This window comes from Hipposideros armiger, unplaced genomic scaffold (genome assembly GCF_001890085.2).
Source record: "Hipposideros armiger isolate ML-2016 unplaced genomic scaffold, ASM189008v1 scaffold_338, whole genome shotgun sequence".
Classification (NCBI taxonomy): Eukaryota; Metazoa; Chordata; class Mammalia; order Chiroptera; family Hipposideridae; genus Hipposideros; species Hipposideros armiger.
Window position 1 is genome coordinate 284,321 of NW_017731688.1, and position 12,295 is coordinate 296,615.

Genomic DNA, 12,295 nt, shown 5'->3' on the forward strand with positions numbered 1-12,295 from the left:
AAAAAAAAAAAAAAAAAAAAAAAAAAAAAAGGTAGTGGAACTGAGATATAAACCCAGGCAGTTTGGGTTGAAAGCCTTTGAGTTTTACTATTACATTTAAACAACAGGGCAATCTTTCAGTCTTATTATACCATGATTTCTCTTTTTGAACTTTTCATTTTAATGTATCATTAGTCAACTTAAGTATATTTTGAAGCAATCGTTTTCAATAAGTATATGATTGATGTATATTTACAAGTCTATGTGTTACATTTAATATATTTTGACTGCAAGTCACAGAAAATACATCTCAAACTGGCTTAAACCACTGCTTCTCAAATGTGAGCCTGCATCAGAATCATGGGAGGGGCTTCTTAAAATACAGATTGCTGAGCCGCACCCCAAGTTTCTGATCCCATAGGTCTGACATAGGGATCTAACATTTGCATTTCTATTAGGTCCCCAGGTGAGACTGATGCTCCTAGTCTGAGACCATATTTTGAGAAAACTATTGACCTTAGAAGTCAAGATGAAGGCTTTATTTTATTTATTTATTTATTTATTTATTTATTTATTTAGTTTAGTTTTTATTTTATTTTTATTATAGAAATTCAAATATACACAAAGGTGGGTATTTGAGAGACTAGCACACTGGTTCCTTGCGTGCCCATCACCCAGCTCCAACAGTTACCAACAGTCAAGATGCAGGCTTTAAATTGGCTTAATCTGATGTCGCCAGATCTATTTCTCTGCACCTTTCTTAGCTGTTACATATCTCCTCTGTGTATCTGCCTAACCCTCAAACAGTAGCATGATGTCTGTAGCCATTTTAAGCCTTGAATCTATGCACAAAAATATCCAAGAAAGAGAACTCGGCATTTTCAGCAATTTTTGTAAGAAAAAGGAAATCTCTTTATCAAAGCCTTCAGACAATTTCTTGGGGTCAAAACCTAAATAAGATTACCTCTTCTTTCTTGAACAAATTCTCATGGACAGGCATCATCGTTTGCTGATTAGTTTAGGCCTGTGTTCCTGAACCAATCACAGTAAGAAGCTGGCATTCCTCGAAGATTAATCAAAAACTAAACTTAAAGTACAGGAATTGTAGTCTTTAGATGGAGGAAGAGAACTTTGCTATTTTACCTTCTTTTCCATTGTTTTGGTTCAAAGCACATAAAAAAGGACATGTAAAAAAAAGTCTCTTTTCAGGAGAAATCTTCAGAATCTATTTTCGGAAAATTGTGCTATAAAATTTTACCTTCCAACGTCAACTTTAAAGCTAATTTTAAGTTTGCATATACTTAAATATAACAATATAACAATGTGACAATATTTACAATGATAGACTAAGTATACATATGTTTAAAGTGCCTTTAAACTTAACACTAAATAAGATTTTTCTCCTAAATAAAATACGTACCTATCTGTATGCCAAGTCTCATTGTAGTTCTGAAGAGGATGTCATTAATTTGCAGAGTACCTGAGATATGCTAGGAATTGTATTTCACATGCATTATCTAATTTTATCTACTTGGCAACCCTAATAATTAGGTAATATTATCTATGTTTTGCAGATAAAGATTATACAGTGTCTATACTATAGTATTATATAACAATAAATGTTGTCTAATATAATTTAAATGAATATAATAATGCCTTTTTCTTGATAACTATATATTACATGCTGTTTATTTGTTTCAAAAATTATTTCTATGAAGTACACATCAAAAGTAATAATAATGTTAAGGGAACTATGCTGATGTGACTTTTCATAGCTGATTTGTTTAATTAAATTTAAGTGTATATTTAAATATTTATTATATATGACATCATGTATAAGATTACACATACTGCTCGTATATCTATATATATAGAAAGAGAGAAAGAGTGAGAGAGAGAGAATCGCCATAAAGCCCTTAATATAATGCCTGGCTTATATTAAGTGCCCCATAATACTATTAGCTTTTATTGATATTTTTATTTAATTCAATGTAACAGGTATTTATTGAGGATCTATTCTGTGTGAAGCATTGTTCAAGGAAATGAGTACATATTCATATATACAAACATTAAACATCATAGATTAAACACCAGTCCCTTTAACATAGGCTGTTATTATATTCATTACAGAGGTGATTTCTCAAGCAAATTAGTCGTGTAACTTGTTTCTTGATAAGAGCACAGGGAATTAAGACTGCCAAAATCAACAGTGTATTTCAAAGGCTTCCAGGTTCTCTATAACAAAGGCTGAGTAAGCCATGACTCATAATCGGGAAACTTCTATTTGAGGGCCTCGTTATCTCTCTTCATATCTGGGGTGTGGGAAGGACTGGTAGCCGTGAGCAGCAGGCAGGGGAGGAGATCCGTTCTGTCCCCGCTGCTACAAAGTGAGTGAGAAGCATATAGTGAAAGTTTCCTGGACTAGCCTTTTCTTATTCAAGGGAACCCCCAAGACACGGAAACTGCGGCCTGAAAACATTCAGGACAATGGAGCTGTGTTAGAATTTATTATCCATTTCAGTGTCTGTGGTTGAGTCAGTCACGGCTCATCATCCAGGACTAAACTGGACTGTCCTGCATCTCACCACTCTAAATTGCTTGCTGCTTCTGCCTGTGTTTTATTCACCTATGGGGAGGGTGAGAGAGTGTGTTTTTAAGGCTCAATTTTGATCCTGCACATCATGTAATTGAGAGAAAATGGTTTTCCGGTTGCCCAGAAAGGGTTTAAATTGTGACTGTCAGGTATTTGTGATGTGGCCTTGGACCATACCTTAATATTTGTATATCATAGCTTTCTGTCTTTTAAAAGAGTGATATTATCTACCTAATAGATATGTTGTGGAAAATTAGATTGCAAATGAAAAAGAGAGCCATCATAGCTGGCACATAGTAGGCTCCCCCCTAAAAAGTTTTTAAAAAATGAATGAGTTGGTCTTATGCTAAATGCCCATTATACTTAGGATAACCACATAATGTAATTTATATTCCAAAGACATTTTTGTGAAAGTGTCATGATTAATAATTAGCCCAAGATAACAGGCTTGCCAAGGACTGTTCTGAGTAAATCTGAAGGTACACTTACTCTAATTATAATCATGTTGCTTTGTTGACAGGGCTAAAGGGAGGAGGCAGAACTCCTTATCCTTTAGTATCATCATTTTGCAATCATTTAAATTTTTTATTGTTGTTGGCATGGAAGGCCCGAGGTTCCTCTCATATACTTCATGGTTATTTATCACTGGATAATGCACACAACATAGTTTGTGGTAAGTGGTAAAGTAGAAAAAGGAAAGTTTATGACCCAGTTTGCTTCTTCCTCTAGTGTACCGACTTTCCCCACTACGCTGAAGAAAACCTAGTTCTACTTTTTGCCCAAGCAGCCAACACAATGCTGGAACCCACAAAAATAGCCTCCACCCCCTACATCACAGAAGCGTCCTTAGGGTCTGTGGGTTAAGAGTAGGGAGGAGACCTTTCATAAATTTTGCTTGGCAATTTTATAATTTAGTGCCATGACCTGGAAAGCACTTTCTCCTTTCTGTTGTTGTTTAATACAAAATATACTTTGATGATATACTTGATGGCATTCAAGAGACTGGCTAAATCTGAAGGCAGTGGAATGTGTTTATACATCCTGATATGGGACAAACAGTCCAGCTATTCACCTGAGAAAAGACCCCTTTTAAACTGAGGAGTCAAAGAAGAAGTGTGACGATTCTAAACACGTTTACATTTTATAAAATACCAATTTTTAAACATGGAAGATGTACAAAGTATAAAACACATGCATGAAAAATCTGGCATTACCTATTTTCTATTTTGAAGACTGATTCTAAACTATCATAACTTTTGTTGTTAAATCTTGACTTTCTGAGAAACCAAAGGCAGACACTTCGAGCCATGATCCAAGAAATTGTCTAGGCTCCACCATCTATATAATTGGCAAAGATCTAGAAGGTGTTAACTCCAGTCCTTCAATGCCAAAAGGATGACACTTGGCAAATTTCCTGCTCACAAAAGTGTACTTGACCTATCCTTAATTTGTTTGTTTATTTCTTCATTCATAAGAATTTATTATGTTACTACCAAGTGCCATGTTCAAAGCCAAATGCGAGGGATTCAAGCACGGTTACTGCCATCCCAGGCTTAAAGTCCGATGAAGCAGATTGCATTGCTTTAAGTAATTACTATACAAAAAAACCCCAGTAATGATGGAGGAAGCTCAAGGCACTATGGGAACATATAGCGGTCTAGGAGTCAGGGAAGGCTCTCTGGTATGTGATTTGTTAAGCTGAGTGGGGTGAGTAGGAATGGCCATTTATAATGGAAAGGATATCCAAGGCAGGAGGCACAATGTGTGAGGGATGGTAAGAGAGAGTTTGGCAGGAGGGTCTGAAAATAGACTGGCATGACTAAAACAGACACTCAGTCAATATGAAGCCGGAGAGGAGAGCAGAGACCAAATCATGGAGGCTTTGTAAGTCATATTAGGAGTTCAGGCTTTATCCAGTAGGTAGCTGGGAAGCCATTGAGAGGCTTAATGCAGAAGGTTAACATGATGAGGTGTGCATTTTATAGAAATAATTCTGGCTGTAAAAGACCAATTAGAGAATGATACCATGCGCAAGGTCAAAATGAATAGCAATTTCTACTAAGATGTTGTCGGTGGGCATGAGGAAATTTAGGAAGGTGCATTAATAGGACTTGGTGATTAATTGGATATGGAAAGCAAAGTGAAAGATGCTTGGGTTTTTGGCTTAGGAACCCGAGTGGATGGTGATGCCCTTAAATGGCACAGAGAACATTTAAATAGAAAATTGGGTTTGCAGGGTGGTGATAACTGAGTTTCATTTTGGACAGGTTGAGTTTGAAATATCCTTGACATATTCAAGTAGAGATGTCAAACCGAAAGTTGATTGCCTGGATCAGGAACTCAGGGGAACCATATTTAAAGATTTTGGATTCATTCGCATAAAAATGCTCTTTGAAGCCCTGGGAGTAGATGAGAAGCCCTGAAGAAAGTAGCTAGAATGACAGGAGAGGAGGGTCAAGGATAGAGTCTTAACAAACATCAACATGCAAAAGAGGAAGAGGGCTGCTCTTGCATTTCTCTAGGGGGGAAAAAAAACACACAAAAAAAAACAAAAAATGAAGTTTCAAAGGGCTCAGAAAACTGGCACCATGTGACCACAATGTACCTTGTGATGATAAGATATGGAGTCTGATATTATGTTCTGGGTTAGAGTGTCACTCGATATCTAAATATAGCTTTAAAGCTAGATTCCAACTCAAGAAAAACATCACTCGAGCTTCTCTGGATGTGAAGAGGACTCACAGCCTGACTATCTCACTAATGTTATTACAGTTTCTTTGCTTTTCCTTCCCTTCTTTGGTAATGCTCTATCCAGGACATGCTTCTCTGGTAACATGCCAGGCATGAGCAGCTTGAAGACTACCCTCATTTTATTCTTAGATAATATTCTCAATTATGTTATAGAAAAAGGAAGTTTTATGATAGGAGTAGTGGGAAAATAAAGTATTTGCTTACCCCAGCCATGAGCTATAATTAGAAAAGCCAGAAATACCCAGAGTAGTAATCCAACACTAATTGTCTCTCAAGAATCTCATAAAACTTAATTAAGGAATGCAAAGTTCTTAATAAAACATGTAAAATGTGTACTGACAATGAAATAGATGCTCTTATTTTCCTCTGTGTGTTTCCAGTCTGCATCACATCCACTTACACATGCTGTCTCTTCATTCTAAGATATAAATCTTAGAATCAAGGCATAGTAAATGTAAAAGGATCTCAAAGTGAACCTCTGGCCTGAGCCCTCTCCCCTGGCTCCTTGCCCACTTTATATTAATATGTGAGGAAATTAAGGTGCAGGAATGATAGCATTTAGAACTTACATTTGCACGTTTCTGTATATTTAAATAATAATGTTTGCATTCAAGGGAATATCAATAGATTACATTGGTTAAGATACTGGGCTCTTGGGATTGACTGGGTATGAATCCAGCTCCACACAAGCCTTAGACAAATCATTTAGCAACTTAGGAGTTTCTTAGTTCCTTAGTTTCTGTATCTATGATATCAGTTAATTATAACATCTATTCATGGGTGTTTGTAGACGCTTGTCCATAGATCTCTTGTGTTTCTATCTTTTGGGCAGAGACGCTGACTATTTTATTTCTTGATTATCTTTTCAAAGATGTTTGTGTAGACAACAGGCTTGAAAGAGATAGAGGTAGTGTCTGCCTTCGGAGCAAAAGATAGGTTTCTTACTGTCCAGCAAAATAAAGATAATGTCTCCCTCTGGAGCAAAAGTGGGGTAAACTTACTGCCTATTATAAAAGATTTGGGTTTCCTAACCTCAGGGTTCCTCTCCTGTAACACAGCCCACTTATCAGAGAACTGGTGCAAATGCTGATACTCTGGCTGTTAATACTGATGTGAGTAATAAAGACCTTTGTCTCTGACCAGGAGTCTTATGCCTTCTACCCATGCTCATGAAATTGTGGCAGGCTAACACATTAATTAGCTTCTAAGTAGGAGAGAATCTCAGACCCTTCACAGTTCTTAACAACAGATTTCTGTAAGAACCCAGTAAAGCAAATAAACATAAAGAGCTTAGAAGAGCGTCTGGCACACAAAGACTAAAGACTAAGTAAATGTTGGTCGTTAATGTTATTAGACAGTTATGCCTGCCAAATACACATGGTTCACTAATGGAAAAGCTGGGACTAGAATCCAGATCTCAGTCTAATGTTCTTTTCACTTCTCCATTCTACCAACCTCTCCCACCCAACATTATATTTTTTTGCATATTATCTTACAATTAATGTTAAAAATAATGTATTTTAAGAGGAAGAGTTAAGAATTTTATACCAACATATTTGGTGAGCATATTAAAATAATTATGAGAAAGGTAATAAATCCCAGACTCATATATAAAGCATTCAAGTATTATTTTAAGAAATTCTGATACATAGAAAGAAATTAATTTGCTCAGAAATGCATTATGGGCAAAATTTATGAATTTGAAAATTTCCCAATAACAATCAACATTTTAGTATGACTACTTTTACCCTTCCCCCAATTCACTACTACTTTTTGTTAAAGGTTCAAAGTAAATTTCTAAAATGTACATATGTCACAGATGGAATCTCTAAAAACAATAGCTTCTTAATACTAATTGTTGGATTTTGAAATATTTCCCTAAGACGTTTTCTACAAGTCAAGGTCTAAGATCTGGTTCCTGTATTACCACAGAAATGAAAACAACGAATATTAATCAAATACTTGCATTATAGTTGACCCATATTAGTATTTTGCATATTTTTTTTCACTGAATCTTTACAACAATCCTACAGGGTACAAATTATTAGTAACTTCATTTACCGATGAGAAAATAACACATAGAGAAATTAAGTAGCTTACCCAGGTTACACAGCTGATAAGATCTAATAGGCCAAAGTGAACTAAAGTCTGATGACTAGATCCTGCTCCATTAAATCCTAGTTATACCGCCATAAATCTTTGGTTGGATTTAACAAGCAAAAGAATATGGTAAGTTGAAATGCTAAAATTAAGAAGCTAGACTTTTCACCAAACAATAATATAATCCAATAGTATGCATTATAGACTAAATGACCAATCGCAAATCAGTCCTTTCCCTTCCATAAGCTGCCCATGAACAGCCTGGTTCTAACTGCCTGCTCTTGGACGGAACGTGAAATTTTTGAAGAAATATAATTATCTAATTCAATCTTAAAAGATGTACAATTGTATAAATTAATCGGTTTTCTCCCAGAGAACCTTGAAGATTATACTTTTACTATAAATACAAATATTACAAGAAGATAATCAATGTTTACAAATTTTTTTATTTCCCTCCTTCTAACGTTACCTGCTTCACTACTCACGCACTTAAACATCATGTCTCCAGTTGCGAGGAGGTTGAGATGAATGTGTCATGTGACTAATGTTTAAGTTGCAATGTTTCTAAAAAACTCAAAGTTTTCTCCAGTATTGTCAACTCATTTTTAGTTATGTTTCTTTCTGATTCGCTTAGTGCCTCAGCTGGGGCCTTTTTCCCTTATGTGTTTTCTATCCTATTTCCAGAGCTCTGTTTTTTATCTTTACATCTGTCAAACATAGTAGCTCCATTAAAAAAAAAATAATGTTTCACCTCTTTCTTTTCTACAGTGCACTTTATACTTTTGAAAATCAGCATGACCTATTTCATTCTTGATAAACACTTGCTGTAACAGTTCCCCCCGAAGCAAAAGGAAGTAACTAAAAGAGACAACATGCTTAACGATCAGGGTGTGGGGACTAAATCTAGCCAGATGTTCAGCTGGAGTACTTGGACACCTACTCTATGTAATTTTAGGTGGTTTTTTTAATGTAATTCAGGGGTTTCAAAATTCCCCCCATCTGCAAATCTTCTGAACATTGATTTGTCATGATTCTTGTTCTTTATCAGTTTAGAGAGGCAGGGCCTTATCTTTAGTATGGCTGATAAACACCATCATCACGGATGATTATTGCTAGAACTATTTATCATCCTGGGCTCTGAAGACAGGGTATTTCTGTAGCAAGAAAACAAAAGGAAGGAAGGAGCACGTCTGGGGTGAGATCTCTCTAGTAGCAGAACACAGGGGAGCATCATGCTTAGAGTTCTGTAGGGTATGGGAACTTGGAAGGTATTATTTATCTCCCTATGTCCATCAATGGGGCAAGCACTGAGGGGATGATAAAAATGATAAGATGTACTCAGCCTTTAAAGTACTTCCCATCCAGCTGGGGAGATTAAGCCCACATGACCTAGGTAGAGCACTATATATAATTATTATGTTATGTTGTATAGAAAGACTGTTAAGAGTTCAAAAAAGAGACACATTAAATACTTCAAGGTTACTAACAGCATTCTCCAGAGATAACAATGAAGAAGTAAAGAGGAGAAGGAGATTGAAGAGTAAGAACAGCAGTCAAAGAAGGGATAGCAATGTATGAGCAATGTACTCCACCAATAGAGGGGTTGTGTGGAAGCAGTTCCCACAAGAGTAGGCAAAAATATTTTTCAGCACAATGTAGCTTTGAGCTGGGGACATCTTAGAAGGAAGACTTGGAGTTCATGTGTGGCCATGACTCATACAAAACTCTGTAATTCAATTTCTACATTTGTAAAAACAAATTAAATTGAATTTGCTTGTTATCCCCCTGATTTATGTTGTGTTTGGCTCCTTTGGGTTCTGGCAGGTATTACGTAGAAGCATAAATTAAGTGCCAATTCTGGCAAGGCAGTAAAGACTGAATTAATAGACCCTCATAAACCCTGTTCTTGCCCTGTGGGTCATTATAATACAACATTATAACCTCAGGAAACATTGACAATGGGAATACCATCAACACATTCTTTGTAAGATTACTGAAAAGGAGTGGCCTATGCTGAAACACCTCTGTTCTCAGTGACTTTCTCTTTGTTCCTCTCCCTTCTTTTCTGAAAGTTCTTAATTCTTCTCAAACTTTCTGATAGAATCCTTGCAGAGAGTTTAGCAAGCTATTTCTAAAAGGTGGTAAAATAATGGCATTGAGGGATGTGGGAAATTTTGAGTTTGGCTTTTTGAATCCTGAAGAGATACTAGTTTAAGGAGTAAAGGCCAGTTCTGTGCTTGGAAACATTTCACAGATAACTCCCAATGACATTTGTGTTCCGAGAGGACCAGAGTTTTCCATGTAAAATAACTCAGTTGGTTAGAAGGAGTATTTCAAAAGAATAGAAACTAAAAAATTCAGGGAATTTCGACCTATTCCCAATACTTCAAACAGCTTTATCTCTCTCTCTCTCAGAGAAGTCATTGCCAACATTGTCATGTGGAGGCATTCACTGTTACTTAATTAAAAAAAAAAAAAAGCCTCAAATCATGGAGTGAAAATTACAAGAACCAGAGCTCACCCTTCTCAATTTTGACTTCATATTTTGCTGTTTAATGTAGAATTTTGGATAACCTCTGGATTCAGTACAATGAAGAATCATCTGGTGTAGTGGAGTCTGCAACAAGAACAGACTTGACTTCAAAAGTACTTACTGGCTTCTAGGGAGTCATCTACAATTTTAACTTTGGAGGTAAGTGAGGCATGATGTTACTGCATGTTCTACTTGTTATCTGGGTTTTTATTAGTGAACACTGATGTTGAATAAGAATTTATTATTAAAGCTTTGGTGTTATTAATATAATTGACTGGGATTTGGAATTTTATGACAACAAATACACTTTCACCAGCTCTTGCTTTGAATATATATATTCATTTCATGCTTAGTTGAGAATTTAGGATCTTGTTCACTAATGTTCTTTAGGATACTTGCAAGAAAATATAATATTTTTGTATGAAACCATGAAAGGTATTAACATAACTAATATCTTAGCTGTTTTATGAATACTGATATTTTTTATGGAGATGCAAGCCTGTTTGAAATTTATTTTTTTCCATTTTATTTTCTTAAATAGAGATTTCTGTATTGAAAAATATATGACTATAGTCAAAGAAACATACCAAGGATATCCGAATGAAGCGTGGAAAGAGAATTGGTAGATATTTTCTGTAAACATTAAAGAAATGATGGGCTAGACAGTTCCTGGAACCTGGCTAGAGTTTTGATGTACTGTTTTTGGTTGATGAAATGGTTGCTCTTCACAGTCAGAAGTGAACATAGGATGTGGAAAGTAAATGAAGTCTGAAAGAGCAGCTTATACTGTAGCATTTAATATTCTTTCTCTGACAACACCAACCCCCTCTCCCTTACCCCAGCCTGTTTTCTAAAGGCCTACAGTATGATGACATATCAAGAGTAGGAAACAATGGGGCATGGAAAAAGGGAAAAGAAAGAAGAGATCTGAAATAGAGGTGGGGCTCAGTGTACTTTGTCAGTTAAGTACTTGAGGAAAGTAGTATAATCTGTGGGACTAAAAAAAACAGATATAAGTAAAACTGGAATCTAGGGATTTGGATCCAAATTGTACACACCATTGGCTTCTCCATGATCAGTTCTGTGATCCCAGCTTGTGGCCAGGAAAAGCATCCTGAGAGCCTCCAATCATGACTTACTCACCTTGGGGAAGTTGGAACTCCGAGGATGTAAAACCTTGACTGTCCGACACTATATCCCTAAGCTCTTTCCTAACTTTGTTTTTTCCATTCCCTGGTAGAGTGGAGGGGCCATTTCTATGGTGAGATTAGCTGCTCTAGGGTAACTAGGAATTGCTAATTATTGTTATAAACTATCATTAAAGCCTAATAAAATTTTCCTTGGGGCAGAGCTTTTGGAAAACAAGATTCTAATGGGATAATGTGAAATGCTAGATAATCGTCTGTGTGTGTCTTCATTGTCTCTTTTAATAAATATATCAATCTCTACCAAAGTCCCGCTATTAAGATTAAATGAGACCAAATACATACACCACTTTGAGTGGAATAAGGCACAAGATTTGTGTCTCAGCTGTACAATTTATGCTATGCTTAGTGTGAAACGAGCTTCAGCCAATGCACCTATGTATAAATTCTGAATGCACATCCCATGTGAAAAGTAAATCGTAAGGCTTGGGGCCTGTATTTATTTGTGGGAGGTTCAAGAGAAGGAAGGAGAGTGCAGGAAATGGGAAAAGGACCAAGCGAAGCACAATGGCAGTGAGGAAGACCAAAGATTCTTCTTATTGGAGTCTCGTAAACATGGCGCAAGATTATACTTCTGTTTTCTACATTAAAATAAAATGGATCTTTAAGGGGACCTTCCTTCCTTATGACATAGCTATTCACGTCAACGTCTCCTCTCCCTTATTTACTTATAAATATGAACTCCTTGAGGACAGAAGCCATGTCTCATATTTTCTACCTGTCTGAGACACAGCATAAGAGCTTTGCATCCATAGTCAAAAAACGTCTGGTGAGTGAATACTGCCTGTTGCCTTGGCTGTTATATGGAGACGAAGTTCCGTTCACAGGTTATTCATGATAGCTATGCAACAGATAACAAAAGAGACTGGGAAGGTATTTCAGAAGGTCACGGCTTTCATTTCCAAAGAAGAGTTTTGATAGGCAAAAAAAATTAGTTACTGCCTAAAAATTAATCATTGACATCTGGCCATCAAGCAAGTTTCTGAGAATTAAAAATATATATATTCCAAAGTATATGTTCCTCAGTAACGGAGCCTAGGTTTCATGAACTGCAGGGCACAGAATGCCAGTGTTTAAAAGTGCTTTTGAAAGACAGCCTGTGTTGTAATTATATATGTAAAATTGCCTCACCTA

At 36.2% G+C, this 12,295-nt stretch overlaps 1 long non-coding RNA gene across 1 annotated transcript in view; it reads left to right on the top strand.

The window, feature by feature from the left end:
* LOC109392603 (uncharacterized) overlaps positions 1-10,106 on the top strand; it is a 139,372-nt gene extending 129,266 nt beyond the window's left edge. Inside the window, exon 3 of the long non-coding RNA XR_002126093.1 lies at positions 9,985-10,106. This is a non-coding gene — a long non-coding RNA (uncharacterized LOC109392603). The remainder of the gene's footprint in view (positions 1-9,984) is intronic.
* Positions 10,107-12,295: the final 2,189 nt, after the last annotated feature.